The sequence below is a fragment of the Mesoplodon bidens genome (genome assembly GCF_964165515.1).
Source record: "Mesoplodon bidens genome assembly, chromosome: 14".
Taxonomy (NCBI): Eukaryota; Metazoa; Chordata; class Mammalia; order Artiodactyla; family Ziphiidae; genus Mesoplodon; species Mesoplodon bidens.
This window is the reverse complement of record NC_138170.1, coordinates 15,199,132-15,221,544: the sequence shown is the minus strand read 5'-3', so window position 1 is coordinate 15,221,544 and position 22,413 is coordinate 15,199,132. Positions and strand designations below refer to the sequence as shown.

At 45.6% G+C, this 22,413-nt stretch overlaps 1 long non-coding RNA gene across 1 annotated transcript in view; it reads right to left on the bottom strand.

The window, feature by feature from the left end:
• Positions 1-449: 449 nt before the first annotated feature.
• LOC308627455 overlaps positions 450-22,413 on the bottom strand; it is a 39,262-nt gene continuing 17,298 nt past the window's right edge. The window contains exons 2-3 of the long non-coding RNA XR_014017406.1: positions 20,238-20,315; positions 450-632 (exon numbers count right to left, since the gene is read on the bottom strand). This is a non-coding gene — a long non-coding RNA (uncharacterized lncRNA). The remainder of the gene's footprint in view (positions 633-20,237; positions 20,316-22,413) is intronic.

Genomic DNA, 22,413 nt, shown 5'->3' with positions numbered 1-22,413 from the left:
TCTTCCTCCTCCAGGTCTCTGATTAAATGCAGCTTCCTCCGGGAAGCCTTCCCCCTCCTCAGACTGGGTGGGGTGGGACTCTGTGCTGGTTTCACCTGCCCTTGAGCCGGCCAGATTTGGTTCCACAGCCAAAAAGACGCCAGGCCACTGCAGGGGTAACACCCGGCAGGTGGGCCCTGGGGTGGAGGTTTCAGGCTGCCAGAGAAGACTCACATCTCAGCACAGTGATGCCCCCAGGGCCCCTACTGAATTCCCTCCCACCTGGGTGTCTTCAACCATGCAGCACCTGCCTTTCCTCTGGGTGGTCAGACAACGTGACATTTATCTCCTTGCTGTTCTTGTCTGGTTCTTCCACTTAGAGCTGAGGGACCTTGAGCAAGTTACTTGACCTCTCTGTGCCTTAGTTTCCTCATTCAGGAAATGAGGATGACAATGGTACCCACCTCATGAGCATTAAAGCAGATGCTCCATTATCGCCATCATCATCATCATCACCACCACCATCATCTCTCCATTTCCCCGATTTCAATAGTGTGCTACTGACTGCACGTCCAAGGGCAGGAACAGGATTCCCTTGCGCCCTCCAGGGCTAGCTCTTGAGTACAGCATCCTTCCAAGAGCAATTTAGGATTCTAAGGGTAGAAAGTGACACCCCCCCACCACCACAAAAAAAAGAAAATTAATCCAACCTGGCTTAAGTCAGAAGAGAGTCAATTTGCTATAGCAGCCATATGCTGTGCCCTCCTCTGAGGGTCACCAAATGGACTGCTCTTCTTAAACACCCAAACCGCCATGACAATGTCATCTCTTCAGATAGGCCTTTGGGGGCTCCCCATTTATTCAACACTGAGTACCTACCCTATGCCACACTCTGTTCTAGGCACTATGGAGCTGCTGTCAACAACACAGACGAAAATCCCTTCTCTTGTGGAGCTGACATTCTAGTGGGGGAGACAGAGAAGTAACAAAATAATCAAGTATTCTATAGAGTATATCAGGCGGCTCCAAGTCTGAGTGAAATAAATCAGGAAAGTGTAGAAGAGGTTCATAGGTGTGTGAATTTGAAGAGAGGGGTCAGGGCAGGCCTCACTGAGGGGATAACCTGTGAGTCGAGACTTGAAGGAGGTACAGGAGGGAGCCATGGAGATATTGGGGGAACAGCATTTCAAGCAGAGGGGTCAGCAGGTACAAAGGCCCTGGGGCAAGACTGGACCTCTGTGAGGTGGGGATTGTCTTGTTCCTGGCTGCATCCCCAGCAACTAGAGTGGCGGTTGGCACACAATGGAGTTTAACAAATATAGCATGATGGATGAAAAGCTCAGGTATGGGCTTCAGGAACAACTTACTCAAGGCTCAAATGATGGCCTCAGGGTTGTTACCTCCTCTATCTGTTGACTTTATTCTCAGATAACTTTTCTCCCCGGGGTCCAAGATAACAACACAGCTTCAAATCCCACTCGGGAGAAAACATCTATTTCTCAGTATTCCCAGCAAAAGCTCCATCACAGCTCATTGGCTGAGTGGATCACATGTCCATCCCTTACCAAGTCCCTGAAACCAGTGGATTGGATGTGAGAGTGGCCTAGGACCCAGTCACAAAGCCCATCCACACCACACTGAGACCGGGGAGAAGAACCCAAAGGGAAGTTGGAGGCTATGGCTGGAAGGATGCTGGACAGGTAAAAAGCCACAGTTGTGCAGAACAATCATAACAGCTAAGATTTATTTATTCACTTATATTGAGCACTCCTGTGTGTTGACCCCAGCTAATGGGCATTTAATGCTCACAACAGCCACATGAAGCAGGTTAGCCCCGTTTTACAGATACAGAAACTGAGGCCAAGAGGAAACTGAAGCTTGAGATTTCACAGCTAGTCAGTGGCAGAGCCTGAGGTCTGCTGGCTCAAAGGGAGCCCAGAGCCTCCACAAGGCTCAGCCCTGAAATCTCCTGTGCTATGTGGTGGCCACCCTTCACCACGCCAGGGCCAGGCTGGCTGGACCAACCACTGAGCTGGAGGTGGAAGCCCTGAGCAAACTGGGAACACAAAGGAAGCCACCTCTTTGATAGAGAAAGAGGGAGAGACCCACTCAGGGCAGGCTCCCAGTGGGCCCACGGGGCTGGGGAGGCCGCTGGTGGAGGCTAGAGGCACATGACCCCAACTTGTTTCTCAAATGGAAGCTGAGGTAGGGGTAGGAGGCCAGTGGGGGGGTGGGCTGCCTCTCAGGTCTGGGGTCCTGAGAGGTCTGGATGAGGATGGAATGAGGACAGGCGTACAACCTGTCAGGAACTCAAGGAAGAACCTGGTATTTATGGTGTGCCTGCTGTATACCCGAGCCCTGACAGCCACACCTCCTTCCAAGCTCAGGAGGACACCAGCAGCCTGCTGTCGGGAAGCTGATCCACGTGCTCTCCTCGGCATCCCCAGCACCCAGCCCAGCACAGTGCCTGGCACACAGCAAGAGCTCAAAAAATGTTTGCTGAATGAACCACCCAACAGCCCCGCAAAGGAGGTAAATTCTTACCCCCATTGCCAAGATGAGGAAACTGAGGCTCAGACAAGTATTGGGGTCCAGCTGGGCCCAGCTTCCCTGGGGAGCATGCCTGGGAAATGCTGTAGCAGTGAAGTCTGGAGCAGATGGATCTCAGGTGGAAATGGCTGGCCAGGCACTCAGAGACCCATGGGGCAGCTGCCCCCCTAGGGTAACCAGGGCCCTGCTTTCACAGAACCTTTGCTCTTCCCCTCTCTAGCCTCAGTTTCCTTGTCTATGAAATGGGAATGATCGTGCCCACCCCATGACTGAAGGGGGTAGATCAGATCACAGAGGCCAAGGGCAGGGCCATGCTATCTCCCAGCAGAGCTCTGGGAGGGCGTGTGAGTCGGGATGTATTTGCCCCCAGGGCACTGTGTCTGGGACAGGGAGGTGCCCACTAAACGCTTGCTTGAGTGGGGACCAGTGCTCAATAAATAACACTGCTGTTGGTGCTGCCGATGCTGACTAGGGAGAGCCCCTCCCCCACCCCTCTGCCACATTCGCTGTCTCCCCGCTCTTCTTTCCCAGTGCCCTCCTTCTTTTTCTTTCTTTCTTTTTCTTTTTCTTTTTTTTTTTTTGCGGTACGCGGGCCTCTCACTGTTGTGGCCTCTCCCGTTGCGGAGCACGGGCTCCGGACGCGCAGGCTCAGTGGCCATGGCTCACGGGCCCAGCCACTCTGCGGCATGTGGGATCCTCCCAGACCGGGGCACGAACCCGTGTCCCCTGCATCGGCAGGCGGACTCTCAACCACTGCGCCACCAGGGAAGCCCCCCCTCCTTCTTTATTCCTTCCCCCTCCTTGCTCCCACCCCCTCCTCCATCCCAGTCTTCCCCCTCCATCACCCCATTTCTCTACTCTCCCTCCTACACCCCCTTATTGCTTTTTCCTCCCCCACCCACCCCCCTCTTTATTTTTCCCCCCTTCCCCACCCACCTGTTTTATTCCTCCTGAGCCCTCCTCTTTCCCAACACATCGTGTCAGCCCCCACTTCCTCTCTCATCCCTGCCCTCCACCTTATTCCACCCCTTCCCCCTCCAGCACCTTATTCTCTCACCCCCTCCCACCCAATTCTTCTCCTCTCCACCCCCAACCCCACCCCCTGGGCGCTAGGCCTGGCTGGCAGGGGGTTTTGACAGAAGGCTCTCAGGAAGTGCCTTCCCCTCACCTCCTTCCATGGTCCCTCCCTCCCTGGTGGTGAGGGCTTCTGGGGGGCTGCTGAGTGATACTGCCCAGACCAGCATACGACAGGCCCAGGGCTCCCCACCAGCTGTCCCCAGGAAACTGCAAACCTGCCAGCCACAAACCACAGGGTCTGCCCCACCACTGTGCACTTCCCTTGATGCCCTAAACACAATCCCCCACTCTTCACCTCCTCAATCTCCAGCGCCCCTCCAGCCGAATCCTACGTGCCCTCAAGACTCAAGTGTCAGAGACAGTTCATATGGCCATGTATTTGTTTCCTAGGACTGCCACAATAAATTACCACCAACTGGGTGGTTTAAAACAACAAAAATTTACCATCACATTCTGGAGGCCACACGTCTGAAATCAAGGTGTTATCAGGGCCCCAGGAGGTCTGGAGGCTCTAGGGGAAAAATACTTTACCTCTTCCAGCTTCTGGGGGCTGTCAGCAATCCTTGGCTTCCTCAGCTGTGCCCACATGACTCCAATCTCTACCTCTGTCTTCTCTGCGTGTCTATTCCTCTTCTGTCTCTTATGACACTTGTCCTTGGATTTAGGACCCACCCAGGTGATCCAGATTACCTCATTTTAATATCCTTAATAACATCTGTAAAGACCCTTTTTCCAAAGAAGGTAACAGGGTCTAGGGATTTGGATGTGGACACATCTTTTTAGGGGCCACCATTCAAATGTACTCAGCCTATGTCCAAGCTAGAGCTATGTTAACTCAAAGGGAGATAGAGCAGCTATTAAAATTTCAGTTCAAAAGATATAGAGAACAAACTAATGTTTACCAATGGGAAGAGGGGGGAGGGGCAATATAGAGGTGTGGGTGTGGCACATACAGTGGGCACTGAACTACATTGAATTCAGTCTTTCTTTTCTTTCTTTTTTTTTCCTGAAGAAACATCTTCCATCCCTAAAAGCAAAGGCGGAAATGATTTACTCTCTGTAAATTGGTTAATATATGTAAAGTGCTGGGCCTAGTGTCTGATCCACAGAGATGTAGTCATTATTACCCCATGACAGGGCATTTTATGCAAGTCCTTTCAGGTTGACTCTGTTACTTGCCCTTTACAACTCTGCAATGTAGGCAAGGCAAACCTTAGGCTGCCCATCTTGTAGGAGAGGAAACTGAGGCCCACAGAGGGGAGATGAGTTGAGGTCTCCCAAGAGTGGCCCAAGGTTCATCCAGTTACATTACAATGCCTCTCTGTGGAGAGGAAGCCCAAGGCAGGGCTGGGATAAGACAGATTTCTGAAAGAGGTGTCACAAGTGGGATTTGGGGGTAGACTAGCTTTTTAGAAATGCTAGGCAAAACATTCTCTGACGTAAATTGTACCAATGTTTTCTTAGGCCAGTCTCCAAAAGCAATAGAAATAAAAACAAAATAAACAAATAGGACCTAATCAAATTTACAAGCTTTTGCACAGCAAAGGAAGCCAAAAACACAATGAAAAGACAACTTACAGAATAGGAGAAAATATTTGCAAATGATGTGACCGACAAGGGCTTAATTTCCAAAATATATAAGCAGCTCATACAACTCAACAACAAAAAAAACAAACAACCCAATCAAAAAATAGGCAGAAGGGGCTTCCCTGGTGGCGCAGTGGTTGAGAGTCCGCCTGCCGATGCTGGGGACGCAGGTTCGTGCCCCGGTCTGGGAAGATCCCACATGCCGCGAAGCGGCTGGGCCCGTGGGCCATGGCCACTGAGCCTGCGCGTCCGGAGCCTGTGCTCCGCAACGGGAGAGGCCACAACAGTGAGATGCCCGCATACCGAAAAAAAAAAAATAGGCAGAAGACCTAAACAGACATTTCTCCAAAGAAGAAATACAGGTGGCCAATAGGCACATGAAAAGATGCTCAACATTGCTGATTATTAGAGAAATGCAAATCAAAACTATAATGAGGTACCACCTCACACCAGTCAGAATGGCCATCATGAAAAAGTCTACAAATAACAAATGCTGGAATGGGTATGGAGAAAAGGGAACCCTCCTACACTGTTGGTGGGAATGTAAGTTGGTGTAGCCACTAGGAAAAACAGCATGGAGGTTCCTCAGAAAACTAAAAATAGAATTACCATATGATCTAGTAATCCCACTCCTGAGCATATAACCAGACAAAACTACCATTCAAAATGATACATGTACCCCTATGTTCATAGCAGCACTATTCACAATAGCCAAGACATGGAAATAATCTAAATGTCCATATGAATGGATAAAGAAGATGTGGTACATATATACAATGGAATACTGCTGAGCCATAAAAAAGAACAAAATAATGCCATTTGCTGCAACATGGATGGACCTAGAGATTATCATACTAAGTGAAGTAAGTCAGAAAGAGAAAGACAAATACCATATGATATCACTTATATGTGGAATCTAAAATATGACACAAATGAACATATCCATGAAACAGAAACAGAATTACGGACATAGAGAACAGTCTGGTGGTTGCCAAGGGGGAGGGGGTTGGGGGAGGGATGCAATGGGAGGCTGGGGTTAGCAGATTTAAGCTTTTATATATAGAATGGATAAACAACAAGGTTCTACTGTAGAGCACAGAGAACTATATTCAATATCCTATGATAAACCATACTGGAAAAGAATATTAAAATATATATATATGTATAACTGAATCACTTTGCTGTACAGCAGAAATTAACATAACATTGTAAATTAACTATACTTCAATGAAAAATATGGATCGAGAGTTTACACACATAACAGGGTCTCAGTAAGTGTAGCTTATTAAGGTGGAGGATGGGTCCCAGGCTGAAGCCGGGAAGGTGACCCAAGAGACTTGTTGAGACCCAGGAAAGGAGTGTGGAGGCTGGCAGCTAGCAGGAGGCCTGGGTCCTCTCCAGCCAGGGGGAGTACGAGCCTGGGCGGGCATCTTGGCCTGCAAGATGTCTACCCCTGGGGAAACTGTAGATGTTTCCTATAACAAGAGCAAGAGCCCCCAACAACATCCCTGTGCCAGAGGACATTCTCCCTCAGGGAGGGGTGGACACCAGCCATGCCCTTACGTCCCGGCCACGCCCCTGGTCCCTGGACCATGCCCTCCCTGATGCACCCCTCCCGGGTTCTCCATCTGCGCTCCAGTCCACCCGTTGTTGGCAGGTCCAGCACGGTGTGCCCTCGGCCCTCGCGAGGCCACCTCCTCCCTAGAGCCCTGTTCCCTCCCCGGCTAACACACCCCACCCAGAACCCCTTCAAGTCAAGCCCTCGCTTGGGCCCTCAGGCCATGCCCCTCACGGGTGTCTTCGGCCAGGTCCCCCCACCCCTTGATTCGGACCCTTTGCTTAGGCCACACCTCTTCTTTGAATCTCTGACCTCAGATCTCGCTCTCATCCTCACCCTTCCTAGTGCGGCTGAGATGCCCCCGCCAGCGTGCTCGTGGCTGGGCTCCCCCACTGCCCCTTCTGCATCCCCTGACTGGCACCACAAGAGAGTGTGCATCCTCTTCAGGTCGAGGCTAGAAGGCATGAATCAGACCTGAAGCACGTGGACCTGAGGGGCCGCTGTGGCCACATGTGTGGTGGAACACATCCTCCCCCAGCCTCAGGACCCTCCCTCCCGGGGGGCGGGGCAGCATCCTTCTCTCTGGACCCTGCCTTCCAGGGTAGGGGCGAGAGTTGCCTGAGCTGCAATGGCTACTCTCTTGGGCCTGCAACACCAACATGAGTCCCCCCCTTCTCCCCTTTCTCCTCTGGACCCCAGCCCTCAGACCCTTGGCCCCTTTAGCCATGGGGACAGAGAGGCATACCGACTACCAAAGCGCCTCAGCCAGCTGCCTGCCATGTCCTCAGAAACCTGCGAGGGCCATGCCTGCTGATTCGAGTATCTTTGGTTGCCTCATGTATTTTGATATTGTCTGTATATTGGGGGTTCAATTCATATCTGTTCAATGAATGGCTGAGAATACAAAGCACTGCTTTAATAAATGAATCCATTGTGTGTCAGGTCAGTCTTTGGGGAAATGTGCTAAGTCTCCTGTACTAGTCATTAATGCCATTACCATTATGAGCATTCTGTGGTCAAAATTTTCTTGATCCATTCAAAGTTGAGAGGAAAAGGTAAACATTTTGCAGGGTGCACCTCACAGCCAGAAATCCAACTGCCTCTCCATGGAGTCCAGATGGAGAATCGCCTCGCATCACAGCTTTGGGTGCTGGTTGGCTGGCCCCATCACCTGGCTTAGACACTGGAATGTAACTTCAACTGTAACTGTTTTCCTGCATGTTTTCTGGTCTTCTTTTCTTGAGACTTTTGCCACCAAGTCTTTCCATTCATTATAAAAATATTGTAGGTCATGTTTGCTGGAGGAGATCTAAAACAAAACACACAGGAACTGTACTGCACAACTAAATGTGTAACAATTCCTACCGGCTACTCCGTGGGAGGAAATAGAGGCTGATGTTTCTGAGGGGTGAGGACTCTATGTACTTCCCATCAGGAAGGCTTGTCATGTGTGAAATTCATTTTGCCTCGGGGCACCACAGAGTCTCTGGGAAAATCCTTTCCCGCCACATTCTCATAACAATGTAGGTTCTCCACAGCTTTGATTCATCTCTGTGGGATGGAGCCAGTCTTCACCACTTCACCCCGCCCCGCTGCACCACACAGCTTGCAGGATCTTAGTTCCCTGACCAGGGGTCGAACCCGGGCCCTGCGCAGTGAGAGTGCGGAGTCCTAACCACTGGACCGCCAGGGAATTCCCCTTCACCACTTCTTTTGATACCTCTGAGAGACACGGAAGGGAAATGGTGGATCCAATGGATAAGCCCCAGTCAGAACTGTGAAGTGGGTCAAACTTATTTCCAAGAGGTCTTTAAATCTTCTCTAACTTCTGCCATATTCAGGGTTCCCCTTTTGCTTCAGGGGACCCACTTCTCTCTCCCTGCTCTCCCAGAAAGCTGGGTGGGAGGCGATGGTGGCTGGCCGGAATGGGTTACCTGTCCCGGGAGCCTGGCATTTCCAAGGACACTTTTAGGGAAAGCAATACAACTCTTGTGGGGAAATTTAAATCTGCAGAGTTTGGCGGGGATGGGATGGGGGGTGGACACTTCACCTCTCATCACACACCACGGCCTCCTTTCTCTGTGGACAGGCTGAGGACCCAACACAGTGCTGGGCAGGACGTGAGGGGCCTTGGAGAGCTGCTTTTCCCCGTGATCAGGAATGTGGGTCCCAAGGGATACAGACCAAGGCACATAATTTCGAGGTGCAATTACTGCAAATGCATAATCTTGTAAACCCTTTGCTTTCTAGTGCCTGCTCCTGGTTAGAGCCACTGTGCTTGAGCCCTCTCACCAGGGGGAGAGTTGAAGTACTTAACAAGTGGTACAGGCATACACTGACTATTGAAAATGGCCACTGCTGGAGCAGGGCCCTGGAGGCCCTCTCACCGCACCCCTCCGCCCCTCCGCACCAGCCATGAACCCTTCACTTGCTGGGTCACGGGGAAGACTGGCAAGTCTGGGGAGGTCCTGGGAAGGGGCTGTTTACCAACCAACAGAGGCATCTTTCAATATTCTAACCATCGGCGCGGCTGTAGCAGTGTGAACGAGCTAAACATCGGCCTCCTCTCCTCTCCTCCACAGCCTCATCCCGCCCCACACACTTGGAGCTATACTTTGCCTTTCTTTTCAACATCCATATTCCTGTTTTCCAATCTTCCAGCCAGAGACTGTACCACCTCCTCTTTCAGCGGCCCTCAGTATGGGAAGAGGTATGGCCTCACCTACGGTGACCTTCAGAGGCAAGGATGGCCCAAACCAGGAAACCCCGAACCCAGTTGCGCATCACAACCACAAGGCAGTATCTGAAAACCAATGGCCTGGGTGATCTGCACGTCTAGGAAGCACGTCAGCTGATGCTGACGCACAACCAGGCTCAGAGGTCCCCACTGTCCTCCTTAATCCAGTGTCAGAGGAAATTCTGGGGCAACGTTGGTACAAAAACCTGTGAGTTCTTGGAAGGAAGGCGGGCGCTAAGAGCTACTCACAACGGCTGTTTCTTCCTGATGTACGTGACCAACGCCAGCAGCAGCAACACTGTGGCCGTGAGGATTCCTGCCACTGAGACAGCGGCGATGCTGATTTCCCTCTGCAGAAAGTGCAGAAGCTGTGCGCGTGGCATACTCCTGCTTGGAACATCTAAATGAGAAGACGCACGGCCGAGTAAACAGAGCGACGACCCTGTATGCCTTTGTAGGGACAACTGGTTGGTTCTGCTTGGAGCCAGAATGAAAACCTTAGCATCTTAGCTGCTGGTTCCACAAGTCCTCTTGGGGAATAAACTGGCTGTGTTTAGGAAAAGATATTCATAACCTTTGATGGTGGAGGTGAGACGCTGAGGGTATGAGCTGGCAAACAGCAAAGCAACCAGTTTGGAGGAGGTGAGGAGAGGAATAGAGGAGAGTAAAGATGGAGGGGGAGATGGGGCCACTACAGGACGTGAAAAGTCCTGCTACAATGGCTTTTAAGAAAAATGGAATTACCCAACACAGCCATAAATAAATCTAAAAAAAGAAAAATGGAGTCAACAGCCATAAAAAAGAGTGAAATAATGCCATTTGCAGCAACACAGATGGACCTAGAGATTGTCATACTAAGTGAAGTAGGTCAGACAAAGACAAATATCATATGATATCGCTTATACATGGAATCTAAAAAAACGATGCAAATGAACTTATTTACAAAACAGAAACAGACTCACATAGAAAACACATTTATGGTTACCAAAGGGGAAATGGGGGAAGGGAAAAATCAGGAGTTTGGAATTAGCAGATACAAACTACCATATATAAAACAGATAAACAACAAGGTGCTACTGTATAGCACAGGGAACTATATTCAATATCCCGTAATAAACCATAAGGAAAAAGAATCTGAAAAAGAATATATATGTATATGTGTGTGTGTGTGTGTGTATGTATAGGTATATTCTGAATCACTTTACTGTATACCAGAAACTAACACAATATTGTAAATCAACTATACTTCAATAAAAAAAAAATGGAGTCAAGTATTCAGTCTGAAGCTTTCACAGGGCAGTGATACAAACCTCTTCTCTGCTGTCCCTCATCCCTCCTCCCGCCCCCCAGCTCCAGGTAATTCTGCCATATACATTATCTGCCTCGGGTGTGTAGGTTTGGGGGAATTTCAAGACATAAGGCAAACATGATGCCAAGATGATCCCAAGCGTTTTCAACCCTTTAGGGACTTGTAGAAACCTTGAGGGTAGATTTGGAATGCCACTACATGTGGGCTTGGGAATACTGTACAAGGCAATCTTAGCTAGATCTCAAAGGAAGGAGTCCTCAGCTGACACTGGGGACTCAGAGCTTCTGTTACCCCATTTGTAATGTGACCCAAAAAAGATAAAGGAATCGGGGAAATGGGGCACAGAGGTACAATGATAGGAATCAGATGTGGAGAGCTGCTGAGGGGAGCCTAGTGATGCAGGCGGGACATACTGGCCAAGGGCCTTCTTGGGTTATGGGGAGAAAACTGAGGCATGTCCAACTTCCTACCTTCATCGATGCTATGTCAAGAGGCAGCAGAATCAAGCAACTTTAAGGGCTCTGTTGGAATAATTCAGCATTTAATTTCTTAGAGTTAGGAAGTGACAACCAGGCATAATTCTGTTAGTGGGTAGCTACATGGAGGGAGTGTCCTGGACTTGGTACCAGCACGTTGCCATGATGGCAAGTTTCTACTCATTCTGAATGGGCCCAGCCTCAAGTAATCCAAGGATGAAGATCGAGGACTAGGTTAACCTTTGGCATTTAATCCCTCCTGTTTGGTAGAAAGCATCAGTGCTCAGTAATGTCAAGGCCTGTGATGATGCTGCCCATGTTATGGATGACCCTGGCTTGTAGAAACAACATCAAAGCAGCATCTTTGGGCTTCCCTGGTGGCGCAGTGGTTGAGAGTCCGCCTGCCGATGCAGGGGACGCGGATTCGTGCCCCGGTCCGGGAAGATCCCACATGCCGCGGAGCAACTAGGTCCGTGAGCCATGGCCGCTGAGTCTGCGCATCCGGAGCCTGTGCTCCACAACGGGAGAGGCCAAGACAGTGAGAGGCCCGCGTACCGCAAAAAATAAATAAATAAATAAATAAAATAAAATAAAATAAAACACCCAGCAGCTGTGATTAGTTCTGTTTTCATGATGAAAGTAAATGCCTCTAGAGTCAAAGTGAGGAGTTAGGATTTTGGAGAAAGGTCCAAATGGACATCAGTGTTTTGTTTTCGTTTCTTTTTTTAACCTAACAAATTCCTGGGTAGACTGAGGCTGTGGTTCTCACCCTGGAGTGTGCTTCAGAATTACCAGGAGGCCTTGTTAAAACACAGATCGCTGGGCTCCACCGCAGAGTTTCTGATTCAGGAAGTCTAGGGTGTGGGGTCTGAGAATGTGCATTTCTCATTTTCCCTGAGTGATGCTGATGCTGATAATCAGGGAGCACCCTTACACGGCTCAGCCAGAACCTTTCAAATAGTTGCTGAGCCTCTCCGACCCCAGTCTCAACTAGTATAAAATAGAAATAATAAGACCTACCTCACTGATAACATAATGTTCATGAAAACAATTCAGAAACCACAAAATACTATGAAAAAAATGTTTCTTGAGGTATGTGGCCAAGATGGCAGAGTGGGAAGACTCTGAGCTCATCTCCTCCCAGGGGCACACCAAAGTCACGACTGTTTCCAGGACAACTGTCTATGAGAATGACCTGAAGACTAGTAGAAAAGACTTCCCACAACTAAAGCTATAAAGAAGGAACCACAGTGAGACAGGGTATAGCCAGTACCCACTCCCCAGGCAAGGTGACCCACAAACAGGAGGATAATCCCAACTGTAGAGGTTCTCCCCAAAGAGCAAGGGGTCCAAACCCCACATCAGGATCCCCAGGCCCGGGCTCCTGCACTGGGAGGACAAGCCACCAGAATGCCTGGCTTTGAAGGCCAGCGGGGGTTTGCCTACGGAAGACCTAAAGAGCTGTAGGAAACAGACTCTCTTCTTAAAGGACACATGCAAAATCTCACACACTCCGAGCCCCAGCACAGAGGCAATAATTTGAAAGGACACTGGTCATACCCACTTGCTGATCTTGGAGAGGCTCCCAGAGAGGAAGGAGGCAACTGGGAACATAGATGCTGCCAGCAGCGATTTTGGGGATCTTGTCCTACCACGACGACTCTGGGGCTGGCAAGCACCATTTTGGAGTCCTCCCTCTAGTCTGTTAGCGCTGGGGGCCTGCCTGCCCACCAATGGGCTGGCAACAGTCCCAGGACCCCCCCAGTCTGTGCAGCCAGCCACACCAGGCCCCAGCCCCCCAACACCAGCAGGCACAAGGCAGGGCCTGGCAGCCAACCAAGTCAGGGGCCAACTTCACCTACCAGCACATCCACAGTAGCCAGCCCTGCCACAACAAAAGAGCCCACTTGGGCACATAGCTCAAGTGACCAGAGAGGAGTGTGCTGCTGGGCCCCATGGGAAGTCTCATACACAAGGCCACATCTCTAAGATGGGGAAACATAACTGACCTACTTAATACTTAGAAATAAACAGAGAGAATTAGGTAGAACACGGAGACAAATGAGTATGTTTCAAATGAAGGAATAAGACAAAACCCCCAAAGAAGAACTAACTGAAGTATAGATAAGCAACCAACCTCATAAAGAGTTTAAGGTAATGATCATAAAGATGCTCAACAAACTCAGGAGAAAAATGGAGGAATACAATGAGAAGTTTAAGAAAGAGTTTAAAAATATAAAGAAGAACCAAACAGAGCTGAAGAATGCAATAACTGAAATAAAAAATACGCTAGAAGGAATCAACAGTAAATTAGGTGATACACAGGAATGGATCCACAAACTGGAAGACAGAGGAGTGGAAATCACCCAAGCTGAACATAAAAAAGGAAAAAGAATTTTTTTTAATGAGGATAGTTTAAGAGACCTCTGGGACAACATCAAGCATACTAACATTCACATTGCAGAGGTCCCAGAAAGAGAAGAGTGAAATAAAGGGTCAGAGAACTTATGTGAAGAAATAATAGTTGAAACTTCGCTAACCTGGGAAAGGAAACAGACATCCAGATACAGAAAGCACAGAGTCCCAAACAAGATGAACCCAAAAAGGTCTACACCGAGACATAATTAAAATGGCAAAAATTAAAGATAAAGACTATACTCCAGGGACTTACCTGGTGGTCCAGTGGTTAAGAATCTGCCTCCCAATGCAGGGGATGTGGGTTCGATCCCTGGTCGGGGAACTAAGATCCCACATGCCATGGGGCAACTAAGCCCGTGCGCCATAACAACTGAGCACATGGGCCACAACTAGAGAGCCTGTGCACCGCAACTACTGAGCCCATGTGCTCTGGAGCCTGCACACTCTGGAGCCTGCACACTGCAACTAGAGAGAAGCCCACCTGGCGCAGTGAGGAGCCCACACGCCGCAATGGAAGATCCCGCATGCTGCAACTAAGACCCGATGCAGGCAAAAATAAAATTTAAATAAATATTTTTTTAAAAGACTCCAATAAAAATTTAAAGAAAAAGAAAAAAATAATAAAGATCAAGAGAGGATCCTAAAAGCAGCAAGGGAAAAGCAACTTGCTATGCACAAGGAAACTCCCATAAGACTATCAGCTGACATTTCAGCAGAAACTTTGCAGACCAGAGGGAGTGGGCATGATATGTTCAAAGTGGTGAAAGGAAAAAACCTACAACCATGAATACTCTACCCCACAAAGCTATCATTCAGATTTGAGGGAGAGATAAAGAGTTTTACAGACACGCAAAAGCTAAAAGAGTTACCACTGAACCAGCTTTACAAGAAAATTTAAAAGGACATCTCTAAGTGGAAAAAAAAAGACCACAACTGGAAATATGAAAATTACAAAAGGAAAAAGCTCATTGGTAAAAGCACATATACAGTAAGGTAGTGGACCAAAAGACAAAAGCAGTAAAATCATCTACCTCCACGATAAGTAGTTGAGGGATACACAAAACAAAAAGATATAAAATATGATGTTAACAACATTAAATATGGTGGGGGTGCAGGAGTGGAAATGCAGGATTATTAGAATGCATTCGAACTTAAGAGACCATCAACTTAAAATAATCATATATAGGGAATTCCCTGGTGGTCCAGTGGTTAGGACTCAGCGTTTCCACTGCAGGGGGCACGGGTTTGATCCCTGGTCGGGGAACTAAGATCCCACAAGTCACACAGCATGGCCAAAAAAAATCATATATATATTACATAATATATGTTACAATAAATTTAAGAAGATTGAAATCATATCAAACATCTTTTCTGACCATAATGATAGGAAAAATCAACTACAAGAAAAAAACTGCCAAAAACATAAACATAAAAATTGCCAAAAATACACCCAACATGCACATAAACAACAAATAAGTCACTTTAGAAATTAAAGAGGAAATCAAAAAATACCCAGAGACAAATGAAAATGGAAACACAATGATCCAAAATCAATGGGATGCAGCAAAAGCAGTTCTAAGAGGGAAGTTTATAGCAACATTAGCCTACCTCAGTAAACAAGAAAAATCTCAAATAAACAATCTAAACTTACACCTAAAGGAATTAGAAGAAGAACAAAAAATACCCCAAGTTAGTAGAATAAAAGAAATAATAAAGATCAGAACAGAAATAAATGAAATAGAGACTTAAAAAGCATTAAAAAAAGATTAATGAAATTAAGAGCTCATTCTTTGAAAACATAAACAAAATCGATAAACCATTAGCCAGACTCATCAAGAGAAAAAGAGAGGGCCCAAATAAATAAAATCAGAAATGAATTAGAAGTTACACTTGACACCACAGAAACACAAAGGATTATAAGAGATTACTATGAATAATTATATGCCAATAAAATGGACAACCTAGAAGAAATGGATAAATTCCTAGAAACATATAATCTCCCAAGACTGAATCAGGAAGAAAAAGAAAATCTGAACAGAACAGTTACCAGTAATAAAATTGAATAAGTAATTAAAAAAAAAAACAACTCCCAACAAGCAAAAGTTCAGGACCAGATGGCTTCACAGGTGAATTTGACCAAATATTTAAAGAAGAGCTAATCCTATCCTTCTCAAATTTTGCCAAAAAATTGCAGAGGAAGGAATGCTTCTGAACCCACCTATGATGCCAGTATCACCCTGATACGAAAACCAGATAGAGACACCACAAAAAAGGAAATTCAGTGATGAACATAGATGCGAAAATCCTCAACAAAATTAGCAAGCTGAATACAACAATATATTAAATGGATCATACACCATGATCGAGTGGGATTTGTTCCAGAGATACAACAATGGTTCAATATCTGCATAAATCAATCAATGTGATACAGCACATTAACAAATTGAAGAATAAATACCATATGATCCTCTCAATAGATGCAGAAATACCTTTTGACAAAATTCAACATCTCAACAAAGTAGGTGTAGAGGGAACATACCTCAACGTAATAAAGGCCATATATGACAAGCCCACAGTTAACATAATACTCCATGGTGAAAAGCTGAAAGAATTTCCTCAAAGATCAGGAACAAGACAAGGATGCCTACTCTGTCCATTTTTATTCAACACAGTATTGGAAGTCCTAGCCAGAGAAACCAGACAAGAAAAAGAAATAAGAGGAATTCAAATTGGAAAGGAAGAAGTAAAACTGTCACTGTTTGCAGATGACATGATACTATACATAGAAAATCCTACACACACACACCCCCAAAACTATTAAAATTAATAAATGAATTCATAAAGTTGCAGAATACAAAATTAATATAGAGAAATCTGTTGCATTTTGTACAGTAACAAAGAACTATCAGAAAGTGAATTACAAAAACAATCCCATTTACAAATGCTTTAAAAAGAATAAAATACCTAGAAACAAATCTTACCAAGGAGGTAAAAGACTATACTTGGACAACTACAAGACTTTGATGAAAGAAACTGAAAACAACATAAACAAATGGAAAGATATACCATGCAGTCTACAGATTCACTGCAATCCCTATCAAAATACAAATGGCATTTTTCACAGAACTAGAACAAATAATTCTAAAATTTGTATGAAAAAAAGAATGAAATATTGCCATTTGCAGCAAATGGATGGACCTAGAGATTATCATAATGAATGAAGTAAGCCAGACAGAGAAAGACAAATATTATATTATATCACTTCGATGTGGAATAGAAAAAACAATACAAATGAGCTTATTTACAAAACAGAAACAGACTCACAGACATAGAAAACAAACTTATGGTTACCAAAGGGGAAAAAGGTGGAGGAGGGATAAATTAGGAGTATGGGATTAACAGATACACACCACTATATGTAAAATAGATAAACAACAAGGATTTACTGTATAGTACAGGGAACTATATTCAATACCTTGTAATAACCTATAATGTAAAAGAACCAAGAAAAAAAAAGTATATATATATATATATATAACTGTATCACTTTGCTGTACACCTGAAACTAATACAATATTGTAAATCAACTATACTTCAATCAATCAATCAGTCAATGAAATGAGGAAAAAATAAAATAAAATTTGTATGAAAACACAAAAGACCCTGAATAGCCAAAACAATCTTGAGAAAGAAGAACAAAGCTGGAGTATCATGCTCCCTCATTTCAAACTATACTACAAAGCTACAGTACTGGCATAAAAACAGACACAAAGACAAATGGAACAGAACAGAGAACCCCTAAATAAACCCACGCACTTATGGTCAATCTATGACAAAGGAGGCAAAAATATACAATGGAGAAAAGACAGCCTCTTTTTTTAAATAAATTCATTTATTTTATTTATTTTTGGCTGCTTTGGGTCTTCATTGCTGTGCACAGGCTTTCTCTAGTTGTGGTGAGCGGGGGCTACTCTTCGTTGCGGTGCAGGGGTTTCTCCTTGCGGTGGCTTCTCTTGTTGTGGAACATGGGCTCTAAGAGCACGGGTTTCAGTAGTTGTGGCACGCAGGCTCAGTAGTTGTGGCTCGCGGGCTCTAGAGTGCAGGCTCAGTAGTTGTGGTGCATGGGCTTAGTTGCTCTGCGGCATGTGGGATCTTCCCAGACTGGGGCTCAAACCCATGTCCCCTGCATTGGCAGGCGGATTCTTAACCACTGCGCCACCAGGGAAGCCCAAGACAGCCTCTTTAATAAATTGTGTTGGAAAAACTGGACAGTGACACATGCAAAAGAATCAAACTGGACTACTTTCTCACTCCATGAACAAAAATAAACTCAAAACAGATTAAAGACTTAAATATAAGACCTAAAACCATAAAACTCCTAGAAGAAAAAATAGGCAGTTAGCTCTTTGACACCAGTCTCAGCTATATGCCTCCTCAGGCAAGGGAAGCAAAAGCAAAAGCAAACAAATGAGACCTAATCAAACTAAAAAGCTTTTGCAGGGCTTTCCTGGTGGCGCAGTGGTTGAGAGTCCACCTGCCGATGCAGGGGACACGGGTTCGTGCCCCGGTCTGGGAAGATCCCGCATGCTGCGGAGTGGCTGGGCCCGTGAGCCATGGCTGCTGAGCCTGCGTGACCGGAGCCTGTGCTCCGCAGTGGGAGAGGCCACAGCAGTGGGAGGCCCACGTATTGCAAAAAAAAAAAAAAAAAAGCTTTTGCACAGCAAAGGAAACTATCCACAAAATGAAAAAGCCACTTACTGAATGGGAGAAGACATTTTCAAATAACATATCTGATAAGGGGTTAATATCCAAAATATACAAAGAACATATACACCTCAATATCAAACAAACAACCTGATTTTAAAATAAGCAGAAGACCTGGATAAACATTTTTTCCAAAGAGGACAGGCAGATGGCCAACAGATACAAGAAAGGATCCTCAACAGCACTAAACATCAGGGAAATGAAAATCAAAACCATGATATCACCTCACATCTGTCAGAATGTCTATTACCAAAAAGACAAGAGATAACAACTGTTGGCAGGGATATGGAGAAAAGGGAACACTTGAACACTGTTGGTGGAAATGTAAATTGGTGCAGCCACTATGGAAACAGTATGGAGGTTCCTCAAAAAATTTAAAATGGAACTATCATATGATACAGCAATTCCACTTCTGGATATTTTTCCAAATAAAACAGCAACACTAATTTGAAAAGATATATGCACTCCTATGTTCACCGCAGCATTATTTACAATAGCCAAGATATGGAAGCAACAGAAATGTCCATCAATAGAGGAATGGGACTTCCCTGGTGGTCCAGTGATTAAGACCCTGTGCTTCCAATGCAGGAGGTGCAGGTTTGGTCCCTGGTCGGAGAACTAAGATTCCACATGCTGTGGGGTGCGGCCAAAATCAAAAACAAGAACAAAATAGAGGAATGGATAAAGAAGATGTCATATATATATTTTATACACACACACACACACACACACACACACACACACACACACAATGGAGTCTTACTCAGCCATAAAAAAGAATGAAGTCTTGCCATTTGTGATTACATGGATGGACCTAGAGAGTATTAGGCTAAGTGAAATAAGTCAGACAGAGAAAGACAAATACTGTATGATTTTACTTACATGTGGAATCTAAAAAATGAAGCAAATTAAGAAACATAACAAAACAGAAACAGACTCATAAATACAGAGAACAAATTGACGGTTGCCTGAGGGGAGGAGGCGTGGGAGGATGAGTGAAATAGATGAGGGAGATTAAGAGGAACAAACTTCTAGTTATAAAATAAATATGTCACGAAATAAATATGTCACGGGTATGTAATGTACTGCATAGGGAATATAGTCAATAATATTGTAATAACTTTGTATGGTGACAGATAGTAACTAAACTTACTAGGGTGATCACTTTGTAATGTATAAAAATATTGAACCACTATGTTGTACACCTGAAACTAATATAATATTTTAAGTCAATTATACTTCAATTTTAAAAAGAATGTTTCTTGAATTGCAAGGGCAATACAGGAGATTAAATACACTGAAATATTCATTTATGGGTAGAGGGACCACAGAATGGCTTAGTAGAAACAGACAGGGTTGAAAAACTGCAGCTAATGCTGCAGCTCTGGGGTGAGTTTGGTGAATCTGTCTAGGAAGTATGTGATAACAGCCTCACATTTCTGGAAAAAGAAATAAATTTATTTTTTATTCAACTTGTCTTAGAAAAAGAGAGAAAACTCTCAGCTTAAAATGACTCATAATTACTTGACTTTGGAAGTGCCAGCTTGTCAAATCAGGGTCAAGGAATTAACAACCACAGACAGAAAACTCTGGATAACACAGAGTTCATCTACTAAGGGGTTGTGTTTGCCTTGCTCTTTCATAGAGTTTTAAAAAAAAAGATAGACTTGCCACTTGAATGCAAATTTTTACATTCCTTGTCTCTGTAGCACAAAAACAAAAACTAGAATCAGGAGTCACTATATATACTTATCATCAATATGGTCATAAGTTCTCATTTACCTAAAGATCTTTGGAGAGTTTGGAAGATGTTCTTCACAGGTGGTGGGTTGTGATTTTGGTCCTTTGTTGGATTATTTTCTGTGGGAAAAAAATAAGCACAATTACCATGTTTTGCCAAATACAGTCAATTTCCAAACTTTATTTCAACTTTAGAAAGCCACTAACTATGAGAAAGTAGCAGAGTCCGTTACAAGAGCGAGTACAAGGAGCAAATCCCCCATGCATTTCCATGATGTGGACTCAGTCCAAGCTGTCAACCAGTAACACCTTGGGCCTGGTAAAGTCATCTTAAATGAGCCCAGAACCAAGAACTTTGGGCTTTGTGCTCAAGGAGAAGTTGAAGTTTTACATCTTCATAATTTCTTTGGGTGTTGTTTGTTTGTTTTGCTCTCAGGAGACTCTAGCGTTGAGATGCACCTTTGGTTATATGTTAACAGCACTTTATTGCTACACTGTTAACTGAGGGCTAGATTCCCTTCAGTGGAGCTATGATCATTATGATCTTGAACTCTCCACAGGCCTGGGCACACTTTTTCCAAGACACTTCATTTCCAAAAAGGATAATTTCCTTACCCCTCTTCCTAGCCGGCCCTCTGCCTTCTTACCATTAATTCTGTTTTCTTGAAAGGTCACTACTGCTCAGGAAGAGGTACAGACAGGGTGGTCTGGGATTTCCTGGTCCCCACAGAGTAGTCTCAGAGCAGCTCCTGGTCTCTGAAGAGGGGCCTGGTCGGCCTGCTTTTCTTGTAGGGTGTCACCTTCACCATGGTATGCAGGGCCTCCTCAGGCCCCTTCTTTGTTCACCTACTCAAAACACCTTATCAAGCAGACCTGCCTCTCTTTGAGTCTCCCAAAGCTCCATGCAAGTATAACCTAAAGCACTCTTAACATACTTTCAATTTTAGCATGTTTATGTCCAATGATTATTAGTGAGACTGACTCTCTTACTAGCTGTGAGCTCTTGGAAGACAAGAATGCCCCGTTTAGCTCTCCAGTTCCTGGCACAGTGCCTACCACAGGGAAGGAGAGCAACAGCTGGTCTTGAGTAAGGGAAGGAATCTTTTTTTTTTTTTTTTTTGCGGTACGCGGGCCTCTCACTGTTGTGGCCTCTCCCGTTGCGGAGCACAGGCTCCGGACGCGCAGGCTCAGCAGTCATGGCTCACGGGCCCAGCCGCTCTGCGGCATGTGGGATCTTCCCGGACCGGGGCACGAACCCGTGTCTCCTGCATCGGCAGGCGGACTCTCAACCACTGCACCACCAGGGAAGCCCAAGGGAAGGAATCTTAAAGAACCTTGACTGCAACCTCATGAAAGACTGAGCCAGAACCACCAGCTAGGCCTGTCTGGGTGGCCAAGATTGCAGTAGTTTGAAGGCTGAAAGGCACTGGAGGGTCTGCTTCCTAGCTGGCTCACAAGCTGTTGGCAGAAGGCCTCACCTCCTCATTGGCTGTAGGCAGGAGGGCTCAGTTCCCCATTACAGGGGCCTCCCCTTAGGACGGCTGGAGTGTCCTCACATGGCAGCTGACTTTCCTCTGAGTGAGCAATTAACCAAAGAGACAGCCAGCCGGAAGCCATAAGGTCTTTTACGACCTAATCTATGAAGTGGTACATCATCACTTCTGCCATATTCTATTTATTAGAAGCAAACCACCAAGTCCAGCCCACAGTCAAGGGCACAAGGATGAAGCTCCATCTTTCAAAGAGAGGGGTATCAAAGAATTTGTGGAGATATTTTAAAACCACAGTAGGAATGAAATTCCAAGGAAGACAGCTGAACAAAAAGGAAACATTCACTTGTGTCCATGTGAACATGAGGATTTTAATCAGCTACCTCTGCTTTGGTGCAAGAATTGTGGATGGAGAGAAGTGATACCCTTACAGAGGCATCTACGCTGTGAAGGAAGCCTGGACCTGGGTATGCAACCTGTACCATTAAGCAGAGACCCCTGAAGGACTTCCAAGATATAAGTTTAGCCACATGAAATTGGAGATCTTTGACCATTTTTGACCTACAAAAACAGTAAGATCAAATGAGTCAACCTAACAGTATAGTCCCAAGGGAGGATTTCTAGTCTACATATTTCTTCTAATTTTGAGGCTCCTAGAAACCCAACATCATGGATTATCAAGATAAGTGTGATGATCAATTTGTAATGTGATCCTTTGTTAACAAAGA